The following is a 22,418-nucleotide window of genomic DNA, read 5'->3' on the forward strand; positions in this document are numbered from 1 at the left end:
CATCATGCACTAATGTGCATCAATGGAGTGGATAAATTCAGTAAAGTAGCAGATGTTTTTCATAAGTGCTAATTACAGCATAAGCATGTGTTTTCCAGTATGGTGGAGCTATTCAACAAGCTATAAAACATTCATGAAGCCTACATTCTGTTTTTTTCTGCATACTTCAATACCATGGAAACAGAGACATGAAAATTCTAGGCCTAGAATAAAATTGTCTCAACTGCTGTATTTGCAAGGTAAGTCCTGAACCTAGAATGATTTTTTTAATAATATTATGGCATTTCCTTGTATATCTTAACTTAGTACAGTAATGAAGTAAATAGTGGTGTAATTGTACAAAACATACCTTAACATGTGAGAGCAGACATTTATTTTACTTATATGTGTCCATTACTAAGGTTTTCTTTTTTATCCTCTGGTTTTTCATTGCACATTTTGTGTGATTCGCAGCAGAGTGTAAACAGCATAGGCAGGTAATGGATGTGTTTATCTGGTTTGCACGAAGTGTGGTGGACCAGTTACGATGCAGACAGCCAAAAATAATAGCTGAATACATTCAATTAATGCACATGGCAATCATTAAAACCTGGCCTGGGGTACAGATGGTACTGGATTCTAGTACAGAGTGTGCACCCTTTGTTTTACTGCTGTGACATTGCAGTTTACAGCAATGAAGTGCAACACAGACAACTGTTTCCTCAACATTTATATGGCAACAGGTGTTAGTGTAGGATTGCCATATACATGGTCCCAGGTTCAAACACACTATATTCCATATAGTATCATTTTTACTGACATTAGCAATGTGGTCCACATTTCCCCACCGCTTAGGTGAACGCAAACAGGTGTAACTCACATGCATACACACTTTGTTAACTATCACACAAATCCACTGCTCTGGAACTGTATATATGATGCTTTCTTATTGGTGTTTATTGTCCATTTCCTTTGTATGACATAAAACTACATGTGGAAACACTGCAAATTCAAGGCACATTCTAAGTATACATCAAATATTCACAATACATACATGTATTGTACCCCCACCTCAAGCAGTACAACCTTGGGGGCTAAGTATTTGTTGCAAACATATATCAACTACACTACAGACTGTAATATATAATGTTGTTTGCTCCCTCATGGACAGTGATAGTTGGTAGTACTGACAACCTTGATATACTAAACTCAAACATCCAACTTGTGTTTTTACCCAACTAGGCTTTTTAGCCTCATATAAACCTATGAATCTATGTGCCTATGCAGGCCTCCCATCCTGTTATCCCCCACATGGCCAGCTAATGTCAAATACCATAAGTTCACCTGCAGTCATGTAAAAGTCAGACTTGTGCCATGATGCTTGCATAAAGTACTGAGTTCAGTTGTCTATGTACTTAGGTAGGGTTTTTGTTCTCACTGCAGTGTCAAGTGTGCGTGTGTGTGTGTGTGTGTGTGTGTGTGTGTGTGTGCGCACGTCTGTGTGTGTGTGTGTGTGTGTGTGTGTGTGTGTGTGTGTGTGTGTGTGTATGTGTGTGAGAGAGAGTTACCTCTCCAATGGCATGGCTTGCCAGTATTTTGAAACCTGCACCTGTGTAGACATCCATTTCAGGCAATCCTCCCATTTTCTTCTCTCCAACATGCAGTGCTGATGTCATCCACTATAAGTTGTCCAACAGCAATATAAAACTTAGACTTGTGCTGTGGTGCTTGTATAGAGTACTGTGTTCTATAGGCTGTGTACCTATATAGGCAGGGGTTTAGTTCTCATTGCAGTCAATGGGGTGCATGTGTATCTCTAATCAGTAGAATAGATGTGCTATCCTACAGTTACTTCACCAATGGCATGGCTTGCTAGTCTTTTGATACTTGCACAAGCTAAACATCCATTTCATGCAGCCCTGCCAACCTCTTGTCTCTCACAAGGCCTGCTGATGTCATCCACTATAAGTTGACTTCCAGACATATTAAAGTATGACTTGTGCTGTGGTGCTTGCATATAATATTGTGCTCTGTAGTCTGTTACTTAGATAGGTAGAGATTCTGTTCTCACTGCAGTCAACTAGGCGTGTGTATGTGAGCTGTCACTTGGCATTACAGAGAGCCTTTTACACCAGCATGTGGGGCACTGTTATCACTATATGCTCAGAAGACAAGGCTGATTTAATCAGCTATATCAGATTATTGCATATATTGTATATGAAGCCATCCCACCAGGGTAGGATCAGACATTGACCTGGAGCCCAAGCAGATGTCACCTTAAGTTCATAGGAGGTTACAAGACTATTGGCCTTAGGCCTTTATAAGCCTAGCCATGTTATACCATTGCTCCCTTATTGCCCAAGTTGTATGGTCTATATTTGAAGTGCAAGTGTATGATCAACACCAATCTCCCTTATCCAAGAGGGACATGGGTGTCACCCAAGGCAAATTTACAGTCGCCCATCCAGTTGTCTAAATTACACTTAAATATGGCCATTGAGGAGCTCTGTCTTACATGAACTGGGAGTTTGTTCCAGAATAGTGGCAATCTCTGGGAGGCATACCTGTGTCTCCACATGTTCTTTTAATGTCACAGGCTAGGTTAAGATCCCTAGGGTAAGCAAATCTTGTCCCATGTGACTTGTGGATGTGCAGTATTTCCATTAGGCCAGTGTCTGAGATTGCTCTGTAGGATAGTTACAACTCACCTCTCAGCAGCCTATAATATAGAGAGTACAGTGACATGGCCTTCAGTCTGTCCATGGAGGTCATGTGTTGCAGGCTGTGCGTTTTCTTGGTCAGAAACCTCTAAGGTTTCTCTAGCTCCTTCAAGTGTCTGGTGTGATACATGCAGAAGGGAGTGTTGTACTCTATAAGTGGTCTGATGAGGTATGAGTATCGAGGAGTTGTAACATCATTTTCTCTGGATGTGATGCTCTTACTTATGAAATGTAAAACATAGAAGGCCTTCCTTACCACTGTGGACTCATGGTGATCAAAGTTAAGGACTTATCAACCTGTATTCCCAATTCTCTCACTACAGGGTTTCAGCTAAGAGGGTTACTGTTAATATTGTAAGGTGCAGGACTTCCCCTTTGCTGAAAGGGATGATAACACAGAATTTTAAGTTTATGTTGACTCCGTGGCTTTGGAACCAATCATTTGTCTGTGTAAGCCCTTTTTGTAGTATGCCAACATCTTTGTAGGACTCAGTGACTGCACCCTGTTTTCAGTCATCTGCGAATATAGTAAGCCACAGGCCATCTATTTTCCCTGGGACTTTTGAGAAATACATTCCAAACAGTAAGGGACAGAGCACAGATCCTTACACCAGTGGTAACTGGTCTGCTGCTAGAGGTGGAATCCCCTACTTTGACTGTATTCTGTCAGTGATCCAGTTAGCTACCCATTTAGTGACCTATGGGTTAATTCCCAGCTCTGTGAGTTTCTCAATGATGTCTGAGTGGGGGGGGGGTTGTGTCAAAAGTCTTGGTATGTCAATATAGGCATTATGTAGTGTTTTGCCTTCATTCAGGGCTTTGATGACATTCTTGAAGAAGTCCACCAGGTTTAATAAGCATGATCTACCTTAACAAAGCCAAACTGTGTCAGGTCAAGAGTTTTAAGGTCACCTATGTCTTTGTTGATAAGGTCCATGTTTATTATCTCCATGGCCTTGCAGATAAGGCTGGTTAAGATTATGGGTCTGTAGTTCCCAGGGTCAGTTGACGGATCCCTTTTGTGCAAGGGAATTACTGTAGCTGTTTTCCATTCTGCTGGGACAAAGCCAGTACTTACACTGTGGTTGAAGAGAGTGCCAACTGGTTCCACTAGGTCCTGTTTCAGACCATTTAGTATGCAGCCTTGGATGTTATAGGGTCCCATAGAAGCTGCGTTTTTGGCCAAGGGGACTGCAGTTATGAACTGCTCTTTGGAGATACTTGGCAGAGGACTGGTGACAGGTATGCATTGTGGTGTGTCTGGTGGGAAAAAGGGGTAGTAAAGTTTGCCACCAATCTGTCTGCTATCAGGTTCATGATGTCCTCAGGGTTAGTATGAGTGGTACTAGTTTGGCACAAAGTTGGCCCTTCCCTTTTAGATTTCTGATTTAACTAAAGAATGTCTCCTGATTCAGCTTCATCAAGGGCAGATGCTGCCTGTTAAACCTGGTGGATTTCTTTGAAAATATGACCAAGTTTATTGATGAGGGCAAATCTGTTCACACAGCATACCTTGACATGGCAAAGGCCTTTTACACAATCCCACACTCAGGCATTGCCAATAAACTTAAGCAAAGTGATTGTAAACACTTTTGCTTTAAGATGGGCTGCCAACTGGCTCACAAACTGGTCACACACTATTAAAGGGGGTGACTCCACATCAACCAGCATATCTGTTACCAGCGGGATGCCACAAGGGTCAGTGATGGGCACCCTTCTGTTTAGTATATATTTCTCAGAAGTTCAGGTCAAAACTAAGGGGCTGTGGCTGACCAGGTTTGTGGATGACTGCAAACTGTGGGCAATTATTAAATCCCCAAATTATGTCAGTATACTTCAGGATGGTTTTATGCAGACCAATGACTGGTGTCTTAGTCACAAGTCACAAACTGAATGCAAAGAAATGCATCATTCCCATCAGTAAAAACAATGCTCCTTCACACTATCAAACTAACAACAACACCCTATATATCTACAAAGTGGTAAGAGATCAGGGATCATAAACAGACTGTGACATTAACTTTGACCACCATGTGTCTGCTGTAGTAAGTAAGGCTTTCTACATTGCACACTTGATTAGCAAAGACATGGCTTCTAGATAAAGGAGGTTATAACCCCTCTATACACATCACTAATCAGGCCCATAATTGAGTATAACACCCTTTTTGGCATGTACCATACAAAGCACCTGCAGCAATTGGAGAGACCTCAGAGATTTCTAACAAAGAAGATCAAGGGACTCCAGCACATGCCTTACACAGACAGACTAAAGTATTGTATAGACTTCTTAGGGCAGACTTATGCCTGGCTTACAGAGCAATCTCCATTCCAAACCTCATGAATTTGCTGCACAATCAAAAATCAAATACAACTAGAGCTACCCATTCCAGGGACCTAAATATGGCCTGTGACTTGAATAGGACATGCTAGAGGGACAGGTTTGTCTCCCAGTGACTGTCTTGTCTTTGGAATAGGCTGCCAATCCATGTGAAGCCAGACACCTCTATGACACTGTTCAAAAAGAACCTGGACGAGTGGATAGGGCACAATAAATTCTTATCAGGGATAGTGCCCACAGCCCTCCTGGACAAGGGCAGTCAGTTCTAAATACCTCCTATGATCCTATGATCCTGATTATCTTTAGCTAGGCATGCTACTTTAACTTTGTACTTGGCTTTTAGAGGACTTTACAAGATAGTTAATTTTCTTGTTCAAGCTGTAAAGGGTGTCCTTCCTCTGCTGAATCAGTTCCGTCTTGTTCTTAGACATTACTTTCTTCCACATGATGAATAATCTATGTCTTGATGTCCACAATGGTGGCTTGCTTTTTGTGAGGACCTTGTTTTGATCCATTCAGGTTCAGCCGACTCTTTATATTTGTATAGATGTTTATTCAGGCTATTCATGTACACCTCTGTATAGCAGTCATTGTTGACAGTGGTAGCAGGGGGTTTGCAACTATTTATGACATCTCTTAAGAGGCTATAATTTCCTGTGGAGAAATGTTTCATCCTTTTTGCTCTTGAGGGGATGTCAGGTATGATCGATAATTCAAACAGGGCTGAATTCTGATCCGACCTGACCAGGGAGGGTAATGCACAGGGATTAGTGCAGAGACCCTCTATGCTGGTGAATACTAAGTCTAGGATAGTTGAGCCCCTTGTGTGGGGGCAGACTATCTGTTATAGAGCATTTCTATTAACAAAGTCCAGGAGCCTTAGGGCAAGCATGTTTGTGCTCATATATGCCTTCCAGTTGATGGAAGGATAGTTGACATCACACATGATCAAGGTATTTAGCTGTATAGTGAGCGACTCAAGTAGGTTGAAGTAGGCAGGTGTCTCTCATGGTTCATGGTGAGGGACCTATTGCTAACAATGATGTGTAAGCATTTTTTCTACAATTAGATGGGCTCGGAGTAGCACTATGGAGTTGTGCAGTTTGACCAGTCTTGAGGTGTGTTTGTCTTTAATGAAATGTATAAACCTCCACCTTTGGTTCTTTTACACCCATTTTGATGTTTGAGCATGTGGAATGCTTTATAACCTTGCATAGCTGGGGTGCTCTCTGTGGTTTGAACCATGTCTGTGTGATTGCACAGACATGGGCATCTTCCAAGGTGCTTCAGGTGAGTGCAGTTTCTGATTTACACTCCTTGCATTAAGCAGCAAAAGCTTCAGTATGTGTGTAGTGGATGTTTTTACATCGTAAATTTAGTTGTTCTGACATTGCCTAAAAAGCCACTATGGAGGAGGTAAGTACCTTTGCCAGTAACCAAAAGCCAAAAGGCGACAGGTGAAGACCATCTCTGGCAAAGCAGCCTGATTTGTCGACCATATCTTCCCAGGCTGACAGAGAGTGAATCCCCCTGGATTGACAACAGAAGCTAAGCCAGTTGTTGAAGTCAATCATGTTCTGCTTATATCGCGGCATCATCCTGTGTGAAGGTCAAATGCTGCTTAAGGCTTTCCTTCTTGGGAAAGATAATCTGAGAGCTCAATCAGGTCTCTCATCATATAGTACAGTGAGGTACGTCTCCACTCATTCACTGCAACATGGACTATGAGAAGTCATAGCGGTACTTGTTGAGAGAATTGAGTGTGTGAATGATCTGACGGATTCTGGCACCTGACAGGCAGCTGATCATGACCTTCTCCTTGTTCAGTCTGGTGAGGGAAAAATCTCTATGTCTCACTATGGAGTCACTTATGACCAAGACATTTGGTTTTGAGGGGTTTTGCTTTAGGGGCTTATTGGCTGAGACACTGTCATGTGTATTATTATGTGTGGTGGATTTTGCTGGGTCTGCAGTTGGGTGTGCAGTAGGTTTGTGCTTTGGAGGTCTCTGATCTTTAGGCAGTTTTCTAGTGAGTACCTCCACATGTGTGGGTTTATGTGTTGTGAGTTTGAGCTGTTTGTGCTGACATGTTTGATATCTGGTTTGTTGTTATGTGAGATAATTGATTCAATATTCATAGTATAGATACAGCTTTCACATGTTGCATTCGTTTGTTTTAGCAGTAATTGGCTGTCAGTATACATGAGGCAATTGATACATTGCCTCTGGATACCCATATCAATCAGGCTGCCTGCAGAAATGGTTGAAGCTGTCCATCTATTATGGATGGTTTATAGTGTAGCAACTTGTGGGGAGTGGGCTAGATGGACCAGGTTTTGCTGTAAAGTTAAGAAAAAAGTGAATATTCTATGGAGGTCTAGGGATACAAAATGTGCCAGTGCTTCACAATGCCCAACTAAGTTGCCCTTAGGGCAGCAGTGGAAGCCCTGACCAGCTCCTGTAAACTGAGTGTGAACCTAGCCAAACATGATCCTGGAATACAAGTGAAGTTAAATCATTAAAAAAAAAAATAAACAGAGGGAAAAGCTAAGACCGAGCTTTATTCCTTCAATACCCAACTCAGATGGGTCCTTTGCTGCTCACTTCTGCCACAAGGGTGCAAGGGGGGGTCTTAATGTAAGAGGGCTAGTTTTACTGATAAAATGATACCAAACAGTCTGTCTTCAGCAAGCCTAAATCTATCCTATGCTATAAAATGCAGAAGGACTAGAAATTCAAAGTACAGAAAATCACATAACATAAAAAACACTTTAAATAAAGCAGTATTTCAGTAGAACACTCCAAGACTGTAGACAACAAACCTTCCTAGTGGGAAATAAGTGGTCTGGAACCCAACTGCTTAAACAGAACTAAGAGACTTTCAGAATAACAGACACAATAAGTCTTCAATCAACAATTCCCAGCTTAAACTGGTGTAAGCTATTGCCTCCTGCCACAAGAGTCTACACCACAAACCTTTCTAATGTAAAATAAGCGGTTTGGAGGCCAAGTGCTTAAACCATAACAGAGACACTTAGAAAAATAGGCACAATAAGCATTTAGCCATCAATTCCTAGCTGAGAAGGGCAGAGGCTACTGCCTCCTCCCTCCTCCCTTAAGAGTGTAGACTGCAAACCTTCTTAATGTAAGACAACTGGCCTGAAGCCCAAGGGCTTAAACCAAAAGTAACAGGCTTAGAATACCAGTTACAATTTAATAAAATACCAGACAGATGACAGTGACAGGTCTTTTAATCTACCCACATACAGCATGTCATGGTTAGTAGGCCCTGTCGTATCTTGATGAGAAAGCCCTGTGGTCTGTCCAGCTGCTGCATGTGTCTGGTGAGGTACATACAAAACAGAATTATACTGTATTATTGCTCTGATGAGCTTGACTACAGTGCTGTTCATACAGTCCTGAGATCTGAATGTGATGCCTTGTCTTATGATATACACCATATGTATGTAGTGGAAACATTAAAGAGAAACATTAGAAAGTAATGTGACACATTGCAGTCCCTGACTTCACAACCCTTACTAGAGAATACACTAGAAAGTACTTTCATGATGTTGCTATCAACTGTATAATTTGGCAGGGCAAATATGTGACAAGTACAATTATCAGTTCAACAACACAAATGCAGATATACTAGGCAATAATGTAGCTATGCACTCTGTGCATCAGACACAAAGCTTTTCTATCCATGAAGAAAAAAAGAGAAAAAACAGGGATATGGCACAGTTATCATCACTTACACAGGGTGTTGTGGGAGGGGGGGTAGGAGGCTTATGCTGACACAAAAGGTTGGTGAGTGTGTGTGAGGAAGATAGGGAAGCAGGCAGGCTGTGTGTGTGTGTGTGTGTGTGTGTGTGTGTGTGTGTGTGTGTGTGTGTGTGTGTGTGTGTGTGTGTGTGTGTGTGTGTCTGTAGGGGTCCTCCTTGTGAAAGTGGTGTGTAAGAGTCTGCATGAACACAGTCAAGCTCAGTGGTAGCTCTACATCCTGGTGGAGGAAGTTCTTCTTTGTCACCCTCAGCCATGAGAACTGACTCTGCCAGCAGTTGCACTGGCACCTCCATGCCCAATATCAAATGAAGTGGTGCTACCTGAGCATAACTGATATCTGCTAGACTTGCTCCCTTCACAGGAATGCCCAGGACCATGAACCCATGGCCTACCATGTCTGGGTGTGGACAGTACACACACTGATGGACCAGTGGAAGTACTGCCACTATGAAAGCTTGATCAGGCATGGCCACTTTGGCTATCAGCAAATGTTGTGTCTGACCTACCCCCATGAGGAAGCAGTTCCCCTCTCAGCAGATGTTCCATCACAGATATTGCTTGTTCCATGACAGACACCCCTTGGTCCATCCAGATACCCTCATTCCAGTATATCATTCATCCAATCCAGTGAATCAGTGACATGGTGGAGGCAGTCATGCATGTCAGACTGTGCCACATCCATAGCCTTGAGCATTTGACTAGAGCACCTTTCTGAATGTGCTTGTGCCTCTGTGACAGTCCTAAACATACATTGAGTGACATGGGAAGTGACACTTGCACCAGGTGGAGGAGGGACAGCAGACCTCCTCCGAGCACCCCTCTCAACCCTCCTGTGTGACACCTTGCCAAAAGTGTGGCTATGGCCAGACTCAATAGACACTGAAGGTGCAGTAGCCACCCTTCCCTGCTCAATGTTCTAGCCCTTCACCTGTTCTATATCTGTGGGCTTAGTGGACTGGGTAGGTGCAGGTCTACTGGCTGTGTCCAAGGAAAAAGAAGGAAGTGGCTAGAAATCAACCTCTGTATCAGATTCAATCTTTGCAACCCCTGACTGTGCCTCAGTTTTGCCATCATCATTATCAGTGTCTGATGAGATATCGACATCAGGTGGCACAGGGCCCACACTCCCACTGTCATGATCCCCTGTTATAAAAAGGGAGAAACACAGGCATACATTAATACCTGCATTACTCTTGTGCAATAGATGCTAAACAACTTACAGTGCTGAGACTATTACAGACAATACAGTAATACACACAACAGGCCTAAAATGACACACTATGATATTTCTATAAATTAATCTGTAGTACTGAAATAAATTTATCTGGCTTACCATCTGCAGGAGGCATATGCTGCTGGTTTCCTGATAGTCCTAAAATAAGTTAAGCAAGGGGTAAGGGCAACAACATCACATTTAACAGTAAGCCAGGGGGTACTACATATACTTCTCTACATCTGCATGAAGAGTACATTCAACAAGAACATCGCTGACAACTCCAAATTAAGATTATCACTGTACCGATCTTCAACCCCCCCCCCAAAAAAAATATGTGACACAGAACTAACTTTTATTTCAATTGTTTTACATTTAACAGTATTCAACTGGACCTATAACAAGGCCTACCTGGAAGATCTTCCTGAAACTGAGAAAGAGTGGCAGCCATGTCAATGTCATGTTGTGGTCCACTCTGCTGTGAGTTGTCCTGTTGTAGAATATTTGCTAGGAATTTCTCATTGGGAGTGAGAGCTGGTTCTGCAGCAAGCCCAGCCCTGGTCACCCTCTGGTCTTGGGCAACAGCAGCCTCGGTGCAGAGGGGATCATGTCAGTGGCCCTCTGGCACACCCACTCATAAGCCCGGCTGTGGTTGCCCACATAATTTATATTGGCAACAATCTATTGCCATAATCTCAGCCTCTCTGGCATATTATGATGACCCCTTCCCAGAAGAAAAGCCCCATGTTGATAGAGAGCATCGACAATTATAGTATTCTCTACCTCACTGAAGGGGGGTTATCCACCTCAATGGCATTTTCTGTCCTAAAAGACAACAGAATGATAATACACATAAGCACCACATAACTACAAATTAACTGTTACCAGATAAAACAGTCAGTAGGCAGTAGGCAGTCAGTAGTACCCACTGGAACAACAAAACAGTCTAGAGAAGTGAAATACTAGCAACATGCAAGATGGAAAACAAGGAGAGTAGCAAGAGTAACATATCCTTGTATGTGCCATAGCAGTAACTTAACTGTGCTCCCTCCCAGAAATACATTCCCTTCTAGTTTGTGACATAATAACATTTGCTCCCCCCACCCACAAAAGAACAGGTACATGAACCATTTTCCTAATAAAACACATTTGAAATGCTAAGCATGCTTTCAAAGGATCTGTCCCTGAAACATTTGTACATACTTATTACTCAGCTTTCTATTTTCATATATTGTCAGTCATTTGTAGCTCTGAAATGGCTTGACAAACATGGCCATGCACATCGGTACACTTCTAATTAATGCAGGCAGGTAACATTGTAAAAGCCTTTGCTTTACATTACTCAATATAGTCCAACATATGCATTATGCAGGTAACAAAATGACAGCATACCTGCTGTTGTTCAACACTCCTCTGTAAGGATACCTTGGGAAATATTTTAATTTTCTGAACATGTAGTAAATATTCTCACCATCAGTTTGGCAAGCTGCACGTTTGCCTTTTTACAATGCATCTGTCTTATGCTGTTTTTCAGAGATGCTGATTACAGTATAAGCAGCTGAAGTGCATGCTAATCAACTAATGCTGGAGCTATTAAACAATTTATAAAGCAACCATGTAGACTCCATCCTGTGGATTTCAAAAGCAGTGGATTCAGATACAGAAAGTCTACGCAGACAGAATGTTACGAGCTGATGCTGCTTAACTCCATTTGTATGTGCTACAGGCTGCAGGCAATGCTGCTGCTGCTAAGAGGCCTAGGTCAAGACAGAGATGAGTTTTCAGACCACATTTAACTTATCACAACAGATATGACATGGACATTCTAGAGTGATACAGGGTAGACAGGGACAGAATACAGGAGCCCAGTGACTTCTGCCAGCCTCAGTTCAGAGCCACAGCTTTTACCTCCCCATGTATTGGCTGTGTACTGCTTGCATCCCAGTCAGCCCTGAACTAACATTGTGGCAACTACTGCATTTACAAGGTATGCCCTGAAGATGTGCTGTATTACATAATAATATTATGACATACCCTTGTATTTCATCACTTGGTACAGTAAGCAACTACAAGGTGGGAGATATGTACAGAAATTAATGTAACATGTGACAGTAGAGAGTTATTTGACTTGCATGTGTCCATTGGCAAGTAGTAGGCCTCAGGCCTTAAAGATTCAGACATTGATACCCCCCATAAGTACTGATGATCACTGCATGTCCTCAATTTAGCACCATATACTTGTAATGGGAAATCATAGCAGAGGGGAGTTAGAAAGTAATGAAACACACATAGCAGTTTCCAGGTCCACTACTCTCACAACATCAGACAGGCAGGATGAAAAAAAGGATGGTAACAAGAGCAACATATACTTGTTTGTGCCGTAACAATAGCTCAGCCTGGGTCCACTTCCCTCAAAAGAACAGTATACTCTTGCTTGTTCAATGGTATACTGCAAAGATTGATTTTCCTCCTTTCAACTAATTGCCCATTTTTTATATTTTTTTGGGTTAACACAACTTGGCATAAATCCCTATCTCATCAGGTGGATTGCCAACTGGCTCACTGACGGGACCCTCAAAATCAAAATAGGTGTCTCAACCTCTGCTAGCAGACCTGTCACTAGTGGAATTCCCCAGGGATCGTCCTGGGACCCCTACTGCTTGGCATCTACTTCTCAGGGTTCCAGGCAAAGACAAAAGACCTGTGGCTGACCAAGTTTGCAGATGACTGTAAGTTGGGTGCTGTCATTGATTCCACAAATGATGTTAACGTACTGCAAGAGGATCTCACAGCAATTAATGACTGATGCCAAAGTCATGGCCTCAAGCTAAATGCAAAAAAAATGTATCATCATACCATTCAGGAAAAATACTGCCCCTCCTGATTACCACATCAATGGCTCCCACCTAAGCACACAACCTGTACTGACAGACCTGGGCACTCAGGTTGAAAACAACCTCGCATTCAACCATCATGTAGTGGCAGTGGTCAGTAAAGCCTTTTACTTGATTAATCTCATAAGTAAAGGGATTGCATCCAGAAAAAAGGAGATTATTACCTCTCTATACTCCTCCCTCATTAGACCAATAATTGAGTATAAAACCCAGTTTGGTATGTACCTCTCCAAACATCTGCACCAACTGGAAAGGCCACTGAAATACCTCACAAAGAGAATCCATGGCCTCCAACACCTGCCATATGTAGACAGGCTCAAATCACTATCACTCTATTCGGTATTGTGTTTCGCCTACAAGGCAATCTCGGACCCTGCCCTACTACAGATGCTCCATAAACATAAGTCTAACTCCTCACGCATTATCCGCTCGAAAGGCCTGAATCTTATATGCAACATCAACAAAACCTGCTGGAGAGACAGGTTTGTCCCCCAGAGGCTGGCCCATCTTTGGAATAGACTTCCCATACATGTCAAGCACTGCACCTTGCTGACCCTCTTCAAGCACAACCTTGATGAGTGGATAGGAAAGTACAAATTTGTCCCAGGGATTCCACCTGTGTCCTTCATTGACATGGGCAAAAGGTGCTGACTGAGGTTTCTTTTTGGGGATAAACTCTTGGCTAGGTTTGTAAGGGCCCCAGGGCCATTAGCTTAGTAAACTACTATGATCCTACGATCCTATGACAGGACCCCTCCTTTGGTCACTACCCACAAAGCAGCAGTCTATGTTTGTTTATGCCATCCAACCTTCCTTTCATTTGATGGCAACTGCATATCATAGTGTTCCCAGGTAATATCCTTGCACATTTTAAGGAAAATAATATACACTGGCTTACACACTGCATGTCTCTGAGTACTGGTCAGATAACTGATGAATGCTCAACAAACACAGAAAGGTAGGAGTCAGCTGTATATTTGCAAGGAATAATCATAATAGGTTGGGTGATCACTAAGTGCACTGCATGCAACTATATTAAATATAATACATTTACAAATAACAGGGTCCACTCTTGTTCGGCATCTACTTTTCTGAAGTACAAGCAAACACAGGAGGGTTATGGCTGACAAAGTTTGCAGATGACTGCAAACTGGGCGCCATAGTCGAAAACACATCTGACACAGATATCCTTCAGAAGGGCCTCACAGAAATGGATAACTGGTGCCAGAGCCATGGCCTAAAGTTAAATGCCAAGAAATGCATAGTCATACCCTTCGGGAAAAACAAGGTTACCCCTAGCTACCATATAGGTGGCAATCCACTGAGCACAGAAGAAGTCATCAAGGATCTGGGGACCCAGGTTGACAGTAGCCTTTCGTTTGACACTCATGTTGCTAAAGTAGTTAGGAAAACCTTCTACATTGCCCACCTGATCATGAAGGGATTCACATCTAGATCAAGGGAGGTCATCGCCCTCCTGTACTCATCACTCATTAGACCTATGATTGAGTACAATGCCCCATTCGGAATGTATCTGACCAGACACCTGCAGCAGCTGGAAAGGCCCCAAAAGTTCCTCACCAAAAGGATAAAGGGTCTCAAAAATATGTCTTATGCTGCCCGACTGAAAGAACTCCAGCTCTATTCAGTCTCATACCGCTTGTCAGAGGTGACCTGTGCCTGACATATAAGGCCATGTCAAACCCTGATTTGATGAATATGCTTCACCTCAAAAAATCTAGATCCCTCAGAACCATAAGGGCGGGAGACTTAAACCTTGACACGGTTATTAATAGAACATGCTGGAGGGACAGATTCATCACCCAGAGACTCCCTATGCTGTGGAACAAAATCCCGGTACATGTGAGGCAGAGCACCTCGCTGGCCTTGTTCAAGAGGAATCTTGACCAATGGATGGGGGATCGCAGATATACCCCAGGGATTACTTCAGTGTCACTGCTTGACAGAGGCACAGCAAAATAATAGGCATAGTTTTATTCAAACTAAAGGGGTGGCGAAAGCCAAATAACTATGGGCTAGGCTTATAAATGCCCTTGGGCAGATAGCCTAGTATGAACCTATGAACCTATGAACCTATAATATCAGTGTACATTCAGCTGCACTTGGTTGTGTGAAGTATTATTTCATGCATTTGCTGCCAAGCTGTTTGTGTGGCAAAGATGGATAAGTCCCCCCTCCTTTTTTCTGATTGTGCATTGCAGTGTGAGTTGGGGCCCAGACATTTGTAGTCATATCTCATGTGTACTAACATTTTCTGCTGTGTTTGTCATAGATTGATTTTCCTCCTTTCAACTAATCATCCATATTTTATATATTTTTTTTTGGGCTATGCACATCTTGTTTGTGCATAGAGCGACAGTATGGGGTACCCAGGTAGGAGACAGGACCCAGACTGCCACAAATATACACTTGATGCATTCAATTAATATTACAATTAATACTATTGGCAATTGTATAAACACATTTTCCAGCAGTCTCACGCAACATGTTTGCATGATAGTAAAGAATGAGCAACACTTTCAAATGTTGCAAGACCAGAAAGTGGCATTTTCAGTAAGCACAATACCTGCAGTTGGTGGGAAAACATCATTCTACATTGGTCTTGATCTGTGGTAACCTTGGCAGGCATTCCTGGAGAGGCTTTGAGATTCTGAGCTCAAAGATGGGGTGTCCAGGATTCCAAAGTGCTTGTTGGATTCCTAGTGAATGAACATGGGCCCAGGATTTTGCAGAGGGACTATTGTGGCTTGGATTATAAGGCAGAGGCATGGAATAGTCTGGCCTGGGCTCTGACCAGTGCTCCCGATATCCCTCACACTGGTAAACAATGTAAGAATCACTACAGAGACCTCAGGATGAAGAAGAAGGATATCCTTGATAGTTGGATCAAGGAATGTAGTACTGGTGGCATCCCAGAGGTGTGTAAGCATTACTTACAGAGACTACTTGTATGAGTTAAAAGATGGATATAGTCAGGATTGGTAAGCTTAATGGTATTCTGCTCTGTTTTTTATGAAGCCATCATGGGCCCAGAACTGAATGTGCGTACCCATGCTTCTAGATTGGCACTGATGTGAGAAGCATGTGGTATGTATGCATCTGAACAGTAGAGGGGTTTTTTTAGTATTAAAAGTAAAGACACTTTTATTGGTTTGTTATACAGTTGTATCAGATAGAGCATTAATTTCTCAACTGTAATAGGAAAGTATGCATGCATTAGTCTGAAGGTCAAAACAACAGTTCACTATTACAGAGTAGTCATAGATTGTGCTTTCAAAATCCCGCGTATACAATGCTGTTAAGTTTTCATTGATTTTGCAATGTAACATCAGAGTTCTAAAATAGTGGCACCACTGACTTGTAAACTGTAATCAGTATAATTGGAACATGCATATGTACAATATATGCACACATCAAGGATTGCTTGCTGCAGTCTGTAGTATATTGTGTATCTGTTAGGAGCTGGGTAGTCTTAACAGTAAAAAGGCATTTGTTAGGAGTTGGGAGTCTTAAAAGCAAGGGTAATAGAATAGAGTGAAATAATTGTATTAAGGCTTTGTATATTACATATGAAGTTACTAAAGTTCTCCCTTTTTCTCTCACTCCAACCCTTTTCTGTCTTTTTTCATTGCTTTTATTCCCACAGCACAGCAGGGTAGGCTTGTCAAATGGGATCCTCCTGCACCCACTATACTGGCTACAGCACCGCTGCCAGCACATCTGCTGTGCAACCTAGTAACACTCTCTCTGCTGCTCCTGCACTACCTGGCCTCACAGGATAGGTCAGTGGCTCCCTCCCAGAGCAGTGGCAGAGGTGGTGAGTTTATCACCTGTGATGGACTGCCAGGGTTGGTGTATAAAAATGTGCACCACACAGTCGGTGCATACCTACGCTGGATGGAGACTTTGATCTCCATCATTGTATTAAGTAACACGAGAAGATGCAGACATCAGACACTGCAGCCAATGGCACAGTGAGAGGACAGTGGTGGCAGTCCAGTGGGTGATGATTCAACTCTCACTGTCACCCAACTTGATGTCCATGGGTCTGTGATGTCCCCACTCTCATCCCAACCATTGTGTTCACCCACCTCTTATGTTCTTCTCTGTCCCTTTCTCTTGCTTTGTTTGTTTTATCTGTCTGCAGTTGCTTCCTCACCTGCCCAACTTGCCTCATCCAGACATTCCTACATCCCTTTCCCAAAATTCCTCTCTCCTTCCCATCATGGAATAATTATTTATAGAAAAGAAATGGAGTAGACAGGAAAGTGGTGAAATGGGGAGGAAGCAGAGGGAAGAATGACGTGAAAGGAGAGAAGGAGTGTGCAGGAAGGCTGTAGGAAAGAACCATAGCTATCAATTTCTTCAAGAATAAAACATGAATATATTTCAAAATATTAGATGAATTTGGACTGTCACCTCCAGAGAGAGGAGTGACCACAACACAATCTGCTGTATAGGGAATTGGACCAAATTAAGGGTATTATGAAGACATGTGTGCAAAATGGAGAGCTATGCATGGGATGATATTTTTTTTTTTTTTTTTTTTTTTGTGGGAGAGATGCCCATTTTTGCTTTTTATTTTTTTTTGTTTTTTTAGAGAAAGAGGATTGCTGGAAAGGGACATAGGAATGTAGCCTTTATAGACAGATAAGACAAACAAGAAAAGAGACAGGGTCATTGAAGAACAAGAGGTGGGTGAACACCATGGTTGGGGAAAGGTGGGAAATCCTGGTCCCATATATGTAGAGGTGGTTAATAATGAGAATCTAGTCCTCACCCAGTGAACTGTCATCACTGTCACCTCACTGCACCACTGGCTGCAGTAACTGACTTCTGCATCTCCTACATGTTCTCTGAACAATGATGGAGAGCAGGCACTCCATCTGTTATAGGCATCCACCCCCAGTGTGGCACACAAGTCTATGCACCATCCCTGGCAGTTCCTATGAGGTAGGGTAGGGGTGGCAGAGGGGATGATACCAGGACATGCTTGGCAACAATGCTGTAGTCAGTGGAGTGGGGGCAGATGGGTCCCATGGGATAGGCTTATCCCACTTTGCTGTTGAAAAATTCCTATGTGGCATACAAAACACTGATACAATTATTTGACTCTATTCTGTTAACTTTACTTGTAACACTACAGACGCCTAACAAATTTCTTCATTACTTTTAAGACTACCTTGTTTATAACTGAAGTATACTATAGTACAGATTGCAGCCACTGGTCCTTGATGTGTGCATGTATTGCATATATGGGTGTTCCAGTTATACTGATTACAGTTTACAGAAGGCCATTTGTGCCACTGGTATAGAGGTATAAAATTACCTTGCAATAATGATGACAACATAACAGTATTGTATATATGGGAAGTGTGGTTTTTGAACCCGCAACTGATGACTACTCTCTAATACTGTAATGTTATTTTGTCATACAGACTACTGCATGCATGCTTTCCTTTTACAGTTTAGAGATGCAAGCTCACTGTTATTTGAGAATATGGCTCCATTGCTTTGTGTTGCACACTAAGGCATGCATAGTTTTTTTACAGTTGAGTTGCTCAGTTTGAAATTAAATACCAAGTAAGTGGTCCTTAACTTTTAATGCGTATAAATTCTATACAGATTATTATTATTATTATTATTATTATTATTATTATTATTATTATTATTATTATTAAAATACTATTTAGACAGCACTGTTCTGATGCATACATACCACATGCTTCTCACATCCTTAACAAACTTGCGGCATGAAACCTAGCATTCAAGGCATGCTCTATAGCAGCTGTGGAAAAAACAGAACAAAACACTATTATGAATACCAGTCTTGACTATATTCAGATTTTAACTCTTACAATTACTCACTGAAATTGATATTTTCACATCTGTGGGATGCCCCTGTACTAAATTCCCTGATCCAATGGTCGAGGGTATCCCGCTTTCCCTTCTGGAGGTTATCAAAGTGATGTCTGCATTGCCCACCAGTGCGGGAGATACCTGTAGCACTCTTGAAAGCCCTAGCAATGTTATTTCAGCCTTCAGACTTGTATTCTGAGCCTGAATAGTGGCACTGCTGCAACTGGGGCCCATGCTTCTTAACTAGGACTCAAACAAACACTTTGGATGCCTGGACACCCCACTTCTGCACCCAAAATCATACACCCTCACCAGCAACTCCTGACATGCCTGCCATAGCTCAAGTTCAATGTAGAATGAGTATTTCCTGTCAACTGTATTTTATATGCTAATGTTTTCCCAACTATTGCACATCTTGTGATTACTAGGAGTACACACATTTTAGTTTTGCAACATTTGAAAACATTCTGCATCACTTAGCATCAAGCAAACACTATAGGTGAGGGTGCACACTGCTGGGCACCATGTTTGCACAATGATAAGCAATGTGCAACAGTGGCAAGCACTGCAATTTTGAGATTATTTGGTATACAAGCACTTGTGTAAATGTTTTAATCACATGAACTATGTCTACAGTTCTCCTACACTTACAGCTATTGCCACAAGTAAGAAACAGTTGTGTATGTTGCACTTCTTTGCTACAACCTGCAATCTCACAACAGTAAAACAAAATTTGCACACCCTGTACTAGAACCCTGGATGATCTGTACTCCATATGTACATTTAACACCTGTTGTCATGAGATTAGTGATACGATAAACACTATCTTAGTAGTTATTGTAAAGTTCTCCCTGTTAAATGTAGTGCAACATTGCTTATCGCATTTACGCGACAGCCAGTATTATTAATTGAATGCATCCAATTTATGTTTGCGGCTGTGTGTCTCCTGTCTACAATCTGGGTGGTCCATTCCTGCATTTTGTGTGCTGCTGTGTACAAATCAGGTCAGCACAGCTAAATATGTTTGGGCCAAGCAGAGCGTCAAGGAAACACTGGCCTCAAAAACAAAACAAACAAAAAAAAAAAATAATAAAAAAAAAACAAAAGTGAGACTGCCCAGATTTTTGCAGAATGTACAGATGTTTGCATCATAATTTTGGGCTGTTCCTTGGAAAATGTGTGGTTTACTGGGAATTCACTGAAGACTGAAGTCAATACAAAGTGACATACATATTTCTGTTTCTTACTTTATATCTTTCAGAAAATGCATGCTAAAACAAAGTAAATCTGTCCCTATTTTTGGCCTTTTGTCCCCCCATTACTTTAGTGTTTGTATAGATTTCTTGCACTAAAAGGTTAGGTGGTATGATCCGCATTCAGTCCACAGGTTTCACTGCCAGCAACACTGGTGTAAGCTGCTAAACTATACATGCAGCATATCATTAATTTTCATGGTGTGATGCCACGTAATACCGCATGATGAGCAGTATCACGAATGTGAAAAAACACTGTGTAAGCTCTGTCCAGAACCTACACAGAGTTATAAGTGAGATGGACATTGTCAAGAAAGGTAGGCTGGAGGGTAGAATGCCTGTATATCTGAGGCAATATAGAGATGAGAGTGGAAAAAGGTAGAAGAGTAAAAATCGTATTGTCATCAGTGTGGGTAAATACCACCTTAAAGAATTAAAAGAACAAGGAATTGGGTCCGTAGAGGATCAGCGAAGAAATATGTATATGCTAAGAATAATTACATCAGGGAATAGGAGGTACTTAGGCAAAAGTATTGCAAATGAATTAAGAATGAAAATGGAGTTGGAATAGAATGGTTGGTAAGACAGAAGAATGACAGAAGCTAGGGATTGACATGTGAGTATGGGGGAAAAGTAGGGAGATGTAGGCATTTAAGAAAACTACTATTTCTACAAGCATGAGAGAAAAATGCAACTGTTTACCCTTTCTTTTTTGGGGGGAGGTAATTCTTTGGCATCTGAGTACAGAAGAAGTAACAGAATGTAAAAATGGAAGGTTGAGGAACTAACATAGTAGGGACAGTATTTTAATTTATTTATGCATTGTTGTCTATGTTTAGTACTAGTAGGCATGCATCCATGTTTCAGGGGAAATATAATATGGCATTAATGCTGACAAGGAAAAATTTGGTAAGGGCATCAGGAAATCTCCCTACTTATTTTGACAAAGGGTGAGAAAGAGGTCCTAGTCAACAGATAGGCGATTCAACATGGAAGTCAATGCTGTGGCATAGAGATAGTTGTATTTATGAGGATGAACGGAGAAAATAGTCAAAACTGTTGCCATAGCATATGGTAGTTTCAGCTCATGCTACCTAGAAGAAAGGAAACCAATCATCCATTTCTCATCACATCATTTTCATGGACTAATCTTATTGCTTTGCATGGAATCAGAAGGAGAGGATACTGCTTGGGTCGAGACTACTATGGGTCTGTAGGAGAAAAACAGACACTGCTCCTTTGCTTATAGAAGTGAAAACTATGTATATAATTTTATTTAAATGTACCATCGTGAATATATATAAATAGATGTGTCTATTTCACAAGTACTGAAGATGAAAAGGCCACAACAAGAACTTCAAAACTTCATTTAAATGAACAACCCCATACCTGACACGTTTCAAAAGTAAGTAACCAGTTGGCTAACAAGGGGAAATTTACCCTTTTTCCCACTGTAGTGCGATCCCAGAATTGGTATATTTAGTTAGGGTGTGTGGGGGGCTTGGATTGGAGATGGTGTGGTGTATTTTCTGTCAGTTGTTAACGCAGTGGCTACTTACCATTGGAAACATGTCAGGTATGTGGTTGTTTATTTAAATGAAGTTTTGGAGTTCTCTTCTCGGCCTTTTTGTCTTCGGTAATGTGGTCTTTTGTTCTTGTGAAGTAGACCCAAATATATATATATATATATATATATATATATATATATATATATATATATATGTATACATATATAGGTTCACTACATAATCTCAAACTTTTGAAATACCGAATTTCAAAAGCCCGAGACTATATAGCCGAAAGCCCTAAATACCGAAAATCCACAAGCGCAAAATTCAAATTCCTGAATGCATAACACACATACAGCACACACATACACATACACATAGCTTCCCCCCACAATCAAACATATCATCCTACACTACAGATAAGCAGGGGGACAAGTCCCCCTGCACCCCCCACAACCCCCTACTTTAATATTCCAACTCCGAGATTGCACAAACAGACACACAAGGCAAACTCACACCCACACATATTACAGTCCCTCGTACACACACATCACAGTCACAACACCCACTGACACACACTAAAGCCCGTCACAAACACACTTACACACACATACTTACCTGAACCGCAACACCAGAAGCGCTAATTCAATATCTCCGAACGTCGGGAATTTCAATTTCGCACTTCTCGTCTTTCGGTAATTAGGGCTTTTGGCTATATAGTCTTGAGCTTTTGAAATTCGGTATTTCAAAAGTTTGAGATTATATAGTGATCCCATATATATATATATATATATATATATATATATATATATATATATATATAGATATATATATATATATATATATA

At 41.5% G+C, this 22,418-nt stretch overlaps 1 protein-coding gene across 2 annotated transcripts in view; it reads left to right on the forward strand.

The window, feature by feature from the left end:
* FSTL4 (follistatin like 4) overlaps positions 1-22,418 on the forward strand; it is a 3,154,652-nt gene that overhangs the window by 2,013,853 nt on the left and 1,118,381 nt on the right. The gene's annotated exons all lie outside the window — the stretch shown is intronic.

Source organism: Protopterus annectens, chromosome 4.part0 (assembly GCF_019279795.1).
Source record: "Protopterus annectens isolate FY-2018-M chromosome 4.part0, PAN1.0, whole genome shotgun sequence".
In the NCBI taxonomy this organism is placed as follows: domain Eukaryota; kingdom Metazoa; phylum Chordata; order Ceratodontiformes; family Protopteridae; genus Protopterus; species Protopterus annectens.